Consider the following 10,636-nt stretch of genomic DNA (forward strand, 5'->3'; position numbering starts at 1 on the left):
TACCCCTCCTCGGGTTGCAAACATGAGGTGCATGCTGTCAGCTGTCATGCCTTGCTCTTTCATGGGTATTGGGGACCAATGCTCAGGTCCTCACGAGTGTGCTGTGAGTCCATTACTGACCAGGCCCTCTCCCTAGGCCCCGGTTTCGAGGGTTTTCTGATGGAGATTCTTTCTTCTACTTCTGTCGGGTTTCTTTTCCTCCCATACTTTCAGTTCTACAGAATCTCACTGTCATTTGGGACTTGGACCTTCCCTGTGCCCTTTTCCACTTTACATCTTGAAGGCTCTGTTGACAGTCTTCTCTGCCGACTGATAAGCTAATTCCCCAAACAAAAGAATCAAATCAACAAAACCTGCCACTCTCCAGCCCCTGGATGTACCTGGCAGTTCAACTGAATTGTCCTAATAACTCCGTGCAGTGGGAACAGTTGCTTTTCCCATTTTAGAGAGAAGGTGTCTGAGAAGGGATAAAACTTGCCACTGCTCACTCAGCTAGCAGGTGGGAGCTGTTGGGAATCACACCCACGTCTGGGAAGAGGGGACTAAGTATGACTAAATAAACTCAATATCAAAACAACAGATTATAACAGAAGCATATTTAGAGTGCTCAGGCAGCCTTCATTGAAGGCATGCCTGCAAGGAATTGTGTCCACCTGAATAAAAGAACAAAAACAAAAATAAAAACCCTTCATTTGTGTCTTACAACCTATATAAGCTAGTCGGGAGATTTTGGACAGATCAGTATGTATCTGTCTAATTTTTTATCTTTTGAAGATCTCAGGGAGGGTAGAAATGATCCGAAAGCATCCCTTTGATTTCAAAACATCAAATTCTCCCTGCTGTGGCTGGGCTCAACTGACACCCGTGGTAGCTCCCATCTATCACCACATCTGCCAGGAAGTGGACTCTCCCAGGTTCAACTCTTGTTCTTGTCACTGTCCCAGCTGTGGCAGTCTTGATGTTGACAGGGAAAATTTCTGATCACTCTTGGATGTCCCTCTGCTCTCATCACGGTCTGTAGCTACATCTGAAGTTAATGTCTCATTTGCACTTCAGAGAGAGACAAGCAGTACTGAGAACTCTTGCATGGTGTGATTTTGGAGGCAGCTTCTGAAGTAGACACTACTAGTTGACTGTAATGCACCGTGCTATGGAGCTCTGCTGTCAGACGGTGGGGATGAAACCCTGGCTCCTTCACCTCGTCATTATCTCCCGTACCCCCGTGGTTCATTTTTGTTTATTTGTTAAACGATAATAACCACACCTACCTATGGGTTGTTGTGAAGACCTCATGGATAAATGTCTGTGAAGTGTTTAGAACACACTCAAAGATCATTATTGCAACAGTCTACCCTGCAGGCATTTCACTCATCATTCTTGGCTAATAGAAGTGTCTGAGTCCGAGACAGAGGCTGAGAATGACGATTTTGGTTTTCCAGCCCCTCTTTCAGTGCATGAAGGATGAGGAATCCAGTCTTGCCCAATAAGATGTAAAGGGAAATTTACTGGGAATGGTGATTGGGGAAGGTTCTGAAAATATTCTTTCCTTATAAGTAGAGATAGGAAGTACCCCCCCCCCCCACACACACACTTTGTATTTCCTGCCTTGCAAGCGTTATCATTATCACATGACATTAAAAAAAAAAAACTTTCATCTACTGTAACCAGCCATTTTGTGACCAAGGTGGGGGCCATGCGGACCTGTTGAGGATGAGAGGACAGAGGGATGCAAAGAAAGCCGTGACTTGACCCTGTCAATCACTGAGCTGTAGGCTCAGTCGTGGAACAGCCTACCTCTGGCTGGCCTTGCTCTGTGACAATCATAACAACAATAAAACACATTTGTTTATGTCACGTTTATTTGGGTATTTGGTTTCTTGCATCATAGAGCATCCTCACTGACGCACTTCAATCCTAATAACCTTATGGTACAGAGACCCATGCATGATGGAATATCATCTGATGATATCTGTAAGTATCATCAGACACGATGCACACTGTGCATTTAGTGAAGTCTGTACTGTGCAATCAACTAAAATGTGTTCGAGGGGGACTTCTTTGGAATCTTGAAGTAAAAGTTGACTGCTGGAAGTATTTCTCAGTACTTATTGCTGATTAAGGATGTCTACATGTCTCCAGAACTACCTATCTGACTCTACCAGAGAAGCTGTTTTACTTTAAAGAAACTGAAAAAAATAGGGTTGATATATATTTTTTAATATGTCTTAGAATTCTGTGGCAGCAAAACCCAGCAAAGTGTTGATCAGCTCTGTAATTTTTCTATGAGAGAAGCTTGGCAAGCCATTGCAAAACAGAATTGAATGTTTTTAAAAAATATTTTTATTATTATTTATTTGTGTGTACATGTGTATATATCTGTATATGTGCATGTAACCTGAGGTTAGGGCCATCTCCTGGAGCTGGAGTTACAAGCAGTTGTAAGCTGCCTGATGTGGGTGCTGGGACTCGAACTCAAGTCCTCTGCAAGAACAATACATGTTCTTAACCACTGGGCTATCTCTCTAGAGTGTTTTTGTTTGGTTTTTCGAGACAGGGTTTCTCTGCGTAGCTTTGGAGCCTTTCCTGGAACTCACTCTGTAGCCCAGGCTGGCCTCAAACTCACAGAGGTCTGCTTATCTCTGCCTCCCGAGAGCTGGGATTAAAGGCATGAGCCACCACCGCCTGGCAGAATTGAATGTCTTTAAGAAGACTGTTTATTCTGTTGGTCTTTTCTGTGTCGAACACACAGATTGCAAGCCCAGTGCCACTTTGTGATCTTTGGCAGCAGTTAACTCTGCAGCTTACACCATTGAGCCTGTATGATAATGAGTATTCAGAGACGGGTAATGCCTGGGGGGCGCTCACCAACCAACGACAGAGTGCCTGTGTGGCCTGGGCAGGCATCTCCATGACAGGTAAGGTGACCTGCTGACTTCCCACGCAACCTAAGTCAGAAGCTCATTTTCTAGTAAAAGGGGGACCTGTAGGGCCCTGGCACCCGTTTTTGGGTAGCTGTTGCCTTGCTTGCGGACCTTGACCTTGATATCCTCCCTATGCTAATTCCCTGCTGGGTTCCACCCTCTTGAATGCTTAAGGGAAGTTCCTTGTCTGTGTATCCTGCATAATGGGTGTTAACAGCTTAGATGCAAGATTGTAAAACATCGGTAGCAAACTTCTGCCCTCTGGGGTTCTCCCATTGTGCTGTAAGCCTGTATTTAAGACCTCCTCCCTCCTTCAATAAATGGCATTCAACAAATAAAATAAAATAAAATAAAATAAAAAACCAAATAAATAAAAAAAAAAAAGAAGAAGAAGACTGTCTAAAGTGGTAGTGCGGATTTCTGTCCCTCTAAACTTCCATAGGATCCTGTTAGGAACTGTCAAACAATGAAATATTTTAGGGTTTCAAGGTAAGATGAACAGGTCCAGTGTCCTTCAAGATTAACCACCATCTGTGGTTTGTTTTTAACCACCGGATGGTATGGTTCACAGTGCTCTTGATAACACAGAGTTTACTGATTACAAAGTTTACCAGGTGCTGTCATGAGGGAAAGCTTATTAAACTTACATCAGCTCTCTGGAGGAGATGTGGCTTGAAGTGATTTAAAAGAGTTCGTTTTAATTTTTAAAATTAGCGTACATAGTATTAGGCTTCATTCCATCATTTTCAAACAAAACCTGTTCTTGTTGATTCTCTTCTGTCCTTCCATTCTGACTCCCCTCTTGTACCCGTCCACTCCTTTCGCATAGCCTCATTTCCTCTTTCATGTCTCTTGTGTACTTCTGTGCTCCCCAACTTCCTCCACGTCCCTTTCTCTTCTTTCGTGGTCTCTCTCCCAGTCTTCTAGTTTTACAGTCTGTCCCCACAGTCCTTCCCACTCGTATCCACACACAGAAGCATTACAGGCTAAGATAAGTGTGTGATCGAACGTGAATTTTCAGGACAGTCAGCAAAGCTTGCCCGTGTGTTTAGACATGCCACTCTCTCTTTGCTTTTTCTGGTTGTCAGTTTTCTCCCCAGAAGCAAAGTTACTTCCTGTGGAGAGCATGCTGTTAGGAGTGGAAGGGATAGCTGCAGGTATGAGCTGAACTGGCTGTGGTCTCTGGTGGGGTCCTGGTGGCTCCGGCCTTTTTCTGCCTGATTTGTAGAGCTAGGGAGTTAACCTAAGATCATCTTCACATTTCTGTTTGTTAATCAACCCCCACTGCCGGCTGTGCTTCTCCTTCCAGGATTTTCTTTTTTTTCTTTTTCATCCCCCCTCTCTTTAATTGAAATAGATTCTTCTCTCATCCAATACATCTTGACCACAGTTTAACTTCCCTCCACTCCTCCCATCCATCTCTCCCCCCTTCCCTCTCCCTCAGATCCACCCCCCCCCCTCTGTTTTCCTTCAGAAAAGAGCAGGCCTCTAAGGGATAACAACAAAACACAACAAAACAAGGTACAATAAGACAAGGCAAAAGCCCACATATCAAGACTGGTCCTAATACTAGGCAAAGGAGTCAGAGACACACCCATTCCCGCTTTTAAAAGTTTCACAAAAACACCAAGCTAATAGTACATCAAGGACCTTGTGCAGATCCTTGCGTGCCCTGGGCTTGCTACTTCAGTCTTTATGAGCTTCTATGAACCCTGCTTAGTTGATTCACTGGGCCGTGTTTGCCTGGTGTCCTCCATCAACTCTGACTCCTACAGTCTTTCCTCCCCCTCTTTTGTGGGGTTCCCAGAGCTCTGAGTGGAGGCATCTGATGGATACCTCCAATTTAGACTCTCACTCTGCATGTCTGGCTGTAGGTTTCTGCACCCACTCCCATCTGCTACTGGAGGAAGCCTCTCTGATGACGACTAGACAAGGCATTGATCTAGTATTTGATGAGTATAACAGAATATCATTAGGAATCAATTCATTGATTTTTTTTTGGGGGGGGCCTAGTTTTGTTTGGTTCTACACAAGGTCTCTGGGCTATCCAGTCTCTAGTTCCTGGTCAACCAGGCAGCATGGGCCATGGGCCTCTTGAGGCGTGGGCCTCAAGTTAAACAAGACATTGATTGGCCACTACCACAAGTTCCGTACCATCATTGCCCCAGCACGTCTTGTAGACAGGACAGATAGTAGGTTGAGGGTTTTGTGGCTGGGTTGGTGACCAGGTTTCTCTTTCTGTAGCCTGAAGCATAACTTCTTATGCCAAAGAGATTAGAACATATGTGCGAAGGCTCCATGAAGGCACCAGCTCGACCTCTCTCTACGTTCAGTGAGCTATGTGGATGTTGTCCTCAGCGATGGGGCCCCACAATCAGTTTTGGGGAAGTGACTCCTCTATCCTAGAATAAGTCTGGGTTGTTTAGGGATCTTCATGAGATCCCCTTGGCCAACAATTCAACTGAACCCAACCTAGTAGCCTTGCCTCACTGCAAAGGTGGCCAGTTTAGACTTCGTATCCTCCATCACTGAGTCCTCACTAGGGTTCTTATAGATTCCAAGAAGTTTCCACTGCACTAGGTTTCCACACCACTCCTGTAGTACTCCCCAATTCCAGCTATCTCTCCCCGAACTCTCTCTCTGTCCCTCTCTCACACACTTGATCCCCCCTGCTCTCATCCCCACCTGACCCATGTCCACCTGCAAAATCTAGTGGCTCCTCAGAAAATTGAGAATGGATCTACCTCAAGACCCAGCTATACCACTTTCAGATTATACTCAAAGGATACTCTATCCCACCACAAGGACACTTGTTCAGTTATGTTCATTGCGGCTTTATTCATAATAGCCAGAAACTGGAAACAGCCTAGCTGTCCCACAACTGAAGAATGGGTAAACAAAATGTGGGACATTTACACAATGGAGGAATGAGGTGGTATTGTGTTCTCCAAAATATTGTGCACCCTAATAAACTTATCTGGGGTCAGAGACAGAACAGCCACTAGATACAAAGGCTAGAAAATGGTGGCACTCACACCTTTAATCCTAGCACTCCAGAGGTAGAAATTCCTCTGGATTTCTGTGAGTTCAAAGCCACATTGGAAACGGCCAGGCATGGTGACACACCCACCCAGAAAGCAAGCCTTTAATCCCAGGGACTGGTGGTAGAAAGCAGAAAGGTATATAAGGCGTGAGGACCAGAAACTAGAAGCATTTGGCTGGTTAAGCATTTGTCTGGTTAAGTTTTTAGGTTTTGAGCAGCACAGTTCAGCTGAAAACCATTCAGATATGAGGACACAGAGACTTCCGGTCTGAGGAAACAAGACCAGCTGAGAAGTTGGCCAGGTGAGGTTAGCTGTGGCTTGTTCTGGTTCTCTGATCTTCCAGTTCACCCCAGTACCTGGCTCAGGTTTGATTTTATATATAAGAACTTTTTAAGATTCATGCTACAGAGGAAGTGTGTCACTGTGGAGGTAGGCTTTGAGGTCTCATATTTGCTCAAGATACTGCCCATTGTATCAGTTCACTTCCTGTTGCCTTTGGATGAAGATGTAAGGACTCTCAGCTCTAGCACCATATTTGCCTGAATCCTGCCTTGCTTTACACCATGATAATAATGGACTAATGTAGTGAGTAGCCATTCCAGCTTTGGTCTGGAAGTTCCAACCCCCATTGAAGTTTTGGTAACTATCACGCCCACAAGGCGGGGCCAAGGGAGGGCCTAAAGACCCAAGATTGGGACGTGCTGTGCCTGGATGGAGAGTTGGACAGAGGAGAGTTCTCCAGAGAACATCGCCGAACTACTGCTGCATCTTTCCCAGAACCCTCAACCTACCTATTCCTTCATTTGTAAGTTACGCCATTAAATAAATCTCCTTTTAACAACGTGGAGTGACCTTAATAATTTCACCAATATGTGGCGCCCAACATGGGGCACCATTTGTTGCTGGAGGGCTTCTCTCCAGGTTCCACCAAGCCCTGCAGTCCCACAATCCACTTATAAAATAATCACTCAGACGCTTATATTACTTATAAACTGTATGGCCATGGCAGGCTTCTTGCTAATTGTTCTTATATCTTAAATTAACCCATTTCTATAAATCTATACCTTGCCACATGGCTTGTGGCTTACCGGTGTCTTTACATGCTGCTTCTCCTGGTGGTGGCTGGCCGTGACTCCCCTCGTTCTTCCTATTTCCCCAATTCTCCTCTCTCCTTGTCCCGCCTATACTTCCTGCCTGGTCACTGGACATCAGTGTTTTATTTATATAGAGCGATATCCACAGCAGACTAAAACTCTAAATTGTGCAAGCCACGCTAATTAAATGTTTTTCTTTATAAGAGTTGTGGTGGTCATGGTGTCTCTTCACAGCTGTAGAAACCCTAACTAAGACATTTCCCCCCCTCCCTTTCTTCTTTCTGCTTTTTCCCCCCCTGAGACAGGGTTTCTCTGTGTAGCTTTTGGAGCCTGTCTTGGAACTCACTCTGTAGATCAGGCTGGCCTGGAACTCACAGAGATCTGTCTGCCTCTGCCTCCTGAATGCTGGGAAAAAGGTATGCACCACCACAGCCCGGCTTTCTTTTTCTTTCTTTCTTTCTTTCTCTCTCTCTCTCTCTCTCTCTCTCTCTCTCTCTCTCTCTCTCTCTTTCTCTCTCTCTCTCTCTCTCTCTCTCTCTCTCTCTCTCTTTTTCTTTCTCACTGTTCTAGGTATGTATTTGGTGTTGACTTTGAAATAAACATCTTGGTGGATGCTATTTGAGACAACCAATAGGTAAAATGGGGCCGTAGCTCTCATGGATCTTGTATCTTAGTAAGTAGCAGGGGAAGAGGATCAGATCAGGAGGGAATGATAATACAATGTGATAAGTGATATGGCAGCGGAAAACTCCCTTAGTGCTAAGGGAGTTGGTAGCAAACACACTTTGCTTGTATAAAGGAATAAAATCAGATTGGTCAACCACAACAAGCTTTGCAAAACCACGATTTCTGGGTTAGATTATGTCTGAGCAGCTAGTGCAGATATTTCAAAACTACCTTAAAATTGAGCTTTTGTTATGACCAAACTTTCATATAAACACTGTAATAAAACAATTCTTAAACAAAATGCTTTTTGGTCTTTTGATGGGATGTCCCCTCACCCAAACAAAGGAAGTACTTTCTGTTTTTTGATCTTGTAAATGCTTCTTTATTCTGTTGACTCTAGAGCTTATGCATTCCAGCCATGACACCAGAGACTTGGGTGTTTTAGCTTTCTTTTTTTTTTGAAAGCCAAAATATTGAACAATTTAATTTTTTTAATTTAATTTTTTTATTTTATAATTTAATTTAATTTTACATATCAGCCATGGATTCCCCTGTCTTCCTCCCATCCCTCACCTTCCCCCCAGCTCACCCCCCATTCCCATCTCCTCCAGGGTAAAGACTCCCCTGTGGATTCAGTTCAACCTGGTAGATTCAGTTCAGGCAGGTCCAGTCCCCTCCTCCCCGGCTGAGTGAAGTGTCCCTGCATAAGCCCCAGGTTCCAAACAGCCAGCACACGCACTAAGGACAGGTCCTGGTCCTACTGCCTGGGGGCCTCCCAAACAGTTCAAGCTAATCAACTGTCTCACTTATCCAGAGGACCTGATCCAGTTGGGGGCTTCTCAGCTATTGGTTCATAGTTCATGTGTTTCCACTAGTTTGGCTATTTGTCCCTGTGCTTTTCCCCATCTTGGTCTCAATACTTCTCGCTCATACAATCCCTCCTCTTTCTCACCAATTGAACTCCTGGAGCTCCACCTGGGGCCTGGCCGTGGATCTTTGCATCCGCTTCCCTCAGTCACTGGATGAGATTTCTAGCACTACAGTTAGGGTGTTTGGCCTTTTATCACCAGAGTAGGTCAGTTCGGGCTTTCTTGACCATTGCCAGTAGTCTATTGTGGAGGTATCTTTGTGGATTTCTGGGGACCTCGCTAGCACTTTGCTTCTTCCTATCCCCATGTGGTCTTCATTTACCATGGTCTCCTATTCCTTGTTCTCCCTCTCTGTTCTCGATCCAGCTGGGAACTCCCACTCTTCTAAGCTCTCTTTCCCTCGAACCTTGCCCTTCATTACCCCCACTCACGTCCGGTTTGTTCATGTAGATCTCATCCATTTCTCTGTCATTGGGCGATCCCCGTGTCTTTCTTGGGGTCCTGTTTTCTAGGTAGCCTCCCTAGAGTTGTGAGTAGCATCTAGTCATCTTTGTTTTACATCTACCCACATACCATGTTTGTCTTTCTGAGTCTGGGTTACCTCACTTAGGATGATTTTTTCTAGATCCATCCATTTGCCTGCAAACCTCATGATATCATTGTTTTCCTCTGCTGAATAGTACTCCATTGTGTATATGTACCACATTTTATTTATCCATTCTTCAGTTGAAGGGCATCTCGGTTGTTTCCAGGTTCTGGCTATTACAGACAATGCTGATATGAACATAGCTGAGCAAGTGCCCTTGTGGTATGATTGAGTATTTCTTGGGTATGTGCCCAAGAGTGGTATAGCTGGGTCTTGGGGGAGATTGATTCCTAATTTTCTAAGAAAGCATCATATTGATTTCCAAAGTGGCTGTACAAGCTTGCATTCCCACCAGCAGTGGAGGAGAGTTTCCCTTGCTCCACATCCTCTCCAGCATAAGCTGTCTTCAGTGTTTTTGATCTTAGCCATTCTGACAGGTGTAAGATGGTATCTCAGAGTTGTTTTGATTTGCATTTCCCTGATGATTAGGGATGCTGAGCAATTCCTTAAATGTCTTTCAGCCATTTGAGCTTCCTCTTGTTGAGAATTCTGTTTAGTTCTATAGCCCATTTCTTTTTTCTTTTCTTTCTTTCTTTCTTTCTTTTTTTTTTTTTTTTTTTTTTTTTTTTTTTTTTTTTTTTTTTTGGAGCTGAGGATCGAACCCAGGGCCTTGTGCTTGCTAGGCAAATGCTCTACCACTGAGCTAAATCCCCAACCCCTATAGCCCATTTCTTAATTGGACTGTTGGGCATTTTGATGTCTAATTTCTTGAGTTCTTTATATATCTGGATATCAGTCCTCTGTCAGATGTGGGTTTGGTGAAGACCTTTTTCCATTCTGTGGGCTGTTGTTTTGTCTTGTTGACTGTGTCCTTTACTCAACAAAAGCTTCTCAGTTTCAAGAGGTCCCATTGATTGATTGTTTCCCTCAGTGTCTGTGCTACTGGTGTTATATTTAGGATGTTTTAACTTTCTTATACTTGCTCTTTCAGACACCTTCAGTCTTCTGAGTATGGTAAATTTCCTCCTTATGTTTACATTTACAAGTTTTACTATTACTACCTGCTGAGTCAAGCAATAGACCACGATGCATACTGTTTTCTTGTGAAAGTTTTTATTTTTCTAATAATGTGATTTTGCTTCGTGTTTCTGGGAACTTCTTGTCTCATTCCTCCTGAAGCTCGAAGCAACATCAGCTGCCGAATGTTGTGCCGAAGTTCATGCCTCCCTCAGCTCATCACTTGGCCGCCCTTGAAGGCTGCAGAGACACCCCCAACCCCGCACCAGACACTCAGAACATAAGGCTGTGGCAGGCACTTCAGATGTGAATGATAACAAGTGCATTTGTAATGCTTGTTGTAAAGTGCTTATCTGTTAATTCTAAAATCTTTGCCCTGGATTGGGTTCAATTGATTAACATTTCTTCTCATAATGAATAATTTTTCTACTTATTGCTA

General features: G+C 44.1%; 1 non-coding gene across 1 annotated transcript; it reads right to left on the minus strand.

Moving 5' to 3' along the window:
* Positions 1-9,822: 9,822 nt before the first annotated feature.
* Positions 9,823-9,895, minus strand: Trnaa-agc. Its single transcript has one exon. It is a non-coding gene; the product is annotated as a tRNA-Ala (tRNA).
* Between the last annotated feature and the right edge of the window lie 741 nt (positions 9,896-10,636).

This window comes from Peromyscus leucopus, chromosome 20 (genome assembly GCF_004664715.2).
Source record: "Peromyscus leucopus breed LL Stock chromosome 20, UCI_PerLeu_2.1, whole genome shotgun sequence".
Taxonomy (NCBI): domain Eukaryota; kingdom Metazoa; phylum Chordata; class Mammalia; order Rodentia; family Cricetidae; genus Peromyscus; species Peromyscus leucopus.